The 3,667-nt window shown below is 36.9% G+C and overlaps 1 pseudogene; it reads right to left on the reverse strand.

Annotated features, from left to right (window-relative positions):
• Window positions 1-443: 443 nt before the first annotated feature.
• On the reverse strand, window positions 444-2,759 carry LOC148547321 (uncharacterized; annotated as a pseudogene).
• Window positions 2,760-3,667: the final 908 nt, after the last annotated feature.

Genomic DNA, 3,667 nt, shown 5'->3' on the forward strand with positions numbered 1-3,667 from the left:
TAGGCATGCAAAATGCCTTTGCATGCATTTCTGGCGTTTAAACGCCGAAGTGATGCTTGTTCTGGGCGTTCAACGCCCATGTGCAGCATGTTTCTAGCGTTCAGCGCCAGCTCTTCTCAGGGTGTATTCCTGGCGTTTAAACGCCAAGATGTTGCTTGTTTCTGGCATTCAACGCCAGATCCATGCTCTGTTCTGGCGTTGAACGCCAGTAAGTCCTTCCTCCAGGGTGTGATTTTTCTTCTGCTGTTTTTGATTCTGTTTTTAATTTTTGTATTTATTTTGTGACTCCACATGATCATGAACCTAATAAAACATAAAAGAACAATAAAAATAAAAATAGAATTAAATAAATAAAAATTGGGTTGCCTCCCAACAAGCGCTTCTTTAATGTCAATAGCTTGACAGTGGGCTCTCACGGAGCCACACAGGTGATCAGGTCAATTTTATAGACTCCCAACACCAAACTTAGAGTTTGGATGTGGGGATTCAACACCAAACTTAGAGTTTGGCTGGGGCCTCCCAACACCAAACTTAGAGTTTGATTGTGGGGGCTTTGTTTGATTCTGTATTGAGAGAAGCTTTTCATGCTTCCTCTCCATTGTCACAGAAGGATAGCCTTGGGCCTTAAACACAAGGTAGTCCTCATTCAATTGAAGGACTAATTCTCCTCTGTTAACATCTATCACAGCTCCTGCTGTGGCTAGGAAAGGTCTTCCAAGGATGATGCATTCATCCTCATCCTTCCCAGTGTCTAGGATTATGAAATCAGCAGGGATGTAAAGGCCTTTAACCTTTACTAGCATGTCCTCTACTTGTCCATAAGCCTGTTTTCTTGAGTTGTCTGCCATTTCTAATGAGATTCTGGCAGCTTGTACCTCAAAGATTCTCAGTTTCTCCATTACAGAGAGTGGCATGAGGTTTATCCCTGACCCAAGGTCACACAGAGCCTTCTCAAAGGTCATGGTGCCTATGGTACAAGGTATTAAGAACTTTCCAGGATCCTGTTTCTTCTGAGGCAATGTCAGTTGATCCAGATCACTCTGTTTATTGATGAGCAAGGGAGGTTCATCTTCCTAAGCCTCATTACCAAATAATTTGGCATTCAGCTTCATGATTGCACCAAGGTACTTGGCAACTTGCTCTTCAGCAACATCCTCATTTTCTTCAGAAGAAGAATACTCATCAGAGCTCATGAAGGGCATAAGGAGGTTCATTGGAATCTCTATGGTCTCTAGATGAGCCTCAGAGTCCTTTGGTTCCTCAAAGAGAAATTCCTTGTTGATCACTGCACGTCCCAGGAGGTCTTTCTCATTGGGATTCACGTCCTCTTCCTCTTTTGTGGGTTCGTCCATGATTGTTATATCAATGGCCTTGCACTCTCTCTTTGGATTCTCTTCTGTATTGCTTGGGAGAGTACTAGGAGGTGTTTCAGTGATTTTCTTACTCAGCTGGCCCACTTGTGCCTCCAAATTTCTTATGGAGGACCTTGTTTCACTCATGAAACTTAGAGTGGCCTTGGACAGATCAGAGATTAAGTTTGCTAAATTAGAGTTATTTTGTTCAGAGTTCTCTGTCTGTTGCTGAGAAGATGATGGAAAAGGCTTGCTATTGCTGAGCCTGTTTCTTCCACCATTATTAAAGCTTTGTTGAGGCTTTTATTGATCCTTCCATGAGAAATTTAGATGATTTCTCCATGATGAATTATAGGTGTTTCCATAAGGTTCACCCATATAATTTACCTCTGCTATTGCAGGGTTTTCAGGATCATAAGCTTCTTCTTCATAAGATGCCTCTTTAGTACTGTTGGATGCACTTTGCCATCCATTCAGACTTTGGGAAATCATGTTGACTTGCTGAGTCAACACTTTGTTCTGGGCCAATATGGCATTCAGAGCATCAATTTCAAGAACTCCCTTCTTCTGAGGCATCCCATTATTCACTGAATTTCTCTCAGAAGTATACATGAATTGATTATTTGCAACCATGTCAATGAGTTCTTGAGCTTCTGCAGGCGTTTTCTTTAGGTGAATGGATCCACCTGCAGAATGGTCCAGTGACATCTTGGAGAACTCAAACAGACCATAATAGAATATATCCAAAATGGTCCATTCTGAAAGCATGTCAGGAGGACGCCTTTTGGTCATCTGCTTGTATCTTTCCCAAGCTTCATAGAGGGATTCACCATTTTTTTGCTTGAAGGTCTGAACATCCACTCTAAGCTTGCTCAGCTTTTGAGGAGGAAAGAATTTAGCCAAGAAGGCCGTGACCAGCTTATCCCAAGAGTTCAGGCTATCTTTAGGTTGTGAGTCCAACCATGTTCTAGCTCTATCTCTTACAGCAAAAGGGAAAAGCAAGAGCCTGTAGACTTCAGGATCTACTCCATTAGTCTTAACAGTCTCACAGATATGCAGGAACTCAGTTAAAAACTGATAGGGATCTTTTGATGGAAGTCCATGGAATTTGCAGTTCTGTTGCATTAGAGCAACTAATTGAGGTTTCAGCTCAAAATTATTTGCTCCAATGGTAGGGATTGAGATGCTTCTTCCGTCAAACTTGGAAGTAGGTGTAGTATAATCACCAAGCATCCTCCTTGCATTATTGTTGTTAGGTGCATCTGCCATCTCCTTTTCTTGTTCGAAAATTTCAGTAAGGTTGTCTCTGGGTTGTTGTAATTTAGCTTCTCTTAGTTTTCTCTTCAGAGTCCTTTCAGGTTCTGGATCAGCTTCAACAAGAATGTCATTTTTCTTGTTCCTGCTCATATGAAAGAGAAGAGAACAAGAAAAGAAGAGGAATCATCTATGTTACAGTAAAGAGGTTCCTTATTGTTAGTAGAAGAAGAAAGGGAATAAGAGTGAAGAAGAATGGATAATCCAAACACAAGGGTGAGGATAGGAGCAGAGATATGAGATGAAAAGAAGTGTTAGTAAGTAATTAAATAAATAGAAGCAGATGAGAGAGAGAAGTTTTCGAAAACTAATTAAATTAAAATTAAAATTTAAAGATGAAATTCGAAAATTAAAATTGAAATCAAATTAAATTAAAATTAAAACAATTAGTTAATTAAAAAGAAAATTTGAAAAAGAGGGAAGTGTTTTCGAAAATTGGATATGGAAGAGTAGTTAGGTGGTTTTGAAAAAGATAAGAAACAAACAAAAAGTCAATTAGTTAGTTGAAAAAGATTTGAAAATCAATTTTAAAAAGATAAGAAGATAAGAAGTTAGAAAAGATATTTTAAAATCAAATTTTTGAAAAAGATAAGATTTAAAAAGATATGATAGAAATTTATTTTGAAAATAGATATGATTAAAAAGATATGATTGAAAAGATATTAAGAAGATTTGAAAATTAAATTTGAGAAGATAAGAAGTTAGAAAAAGATTTTGAAATCAAATTTTGAAAAGATATGATTGAAAGAGATTTGTTTGAAAAAGATTTGAAATTTTTAAAATCAAAATTAATGACTTGACTCACAAGTAATCACTAGACATGATTCTAGAACTTAAAGTTTGAATCTTTCTTAACAAGCAAGTAACAAACTTGAAATTTTTGAATCAAAACATTAATTGTTGATAATATTTTCGAAAATTATGAGATAAAATTTAGAAAAATATTTTTGAAAAATATTTTTAAAATTTTCGAAAATAAATAAGAAAAATGAAAAAGATTT

The sequence above is a fragment of the Arachis ipaensis genome, chromosome B8 (genome assembly GCF_059453495.1).
Source record: "Arachis ipaensis isolate K30076 ecotype BB chromosome B8, ASM5945349v1, whole genome shotgun sequence".
In the NCBI taxonomy this organism is placed as follows: Eukaryota; Viridiplantae; Streptophyta; class Magnoliopsida; order Fabales; family Fabaceae; genus Arachis; species Arachis ipaensis.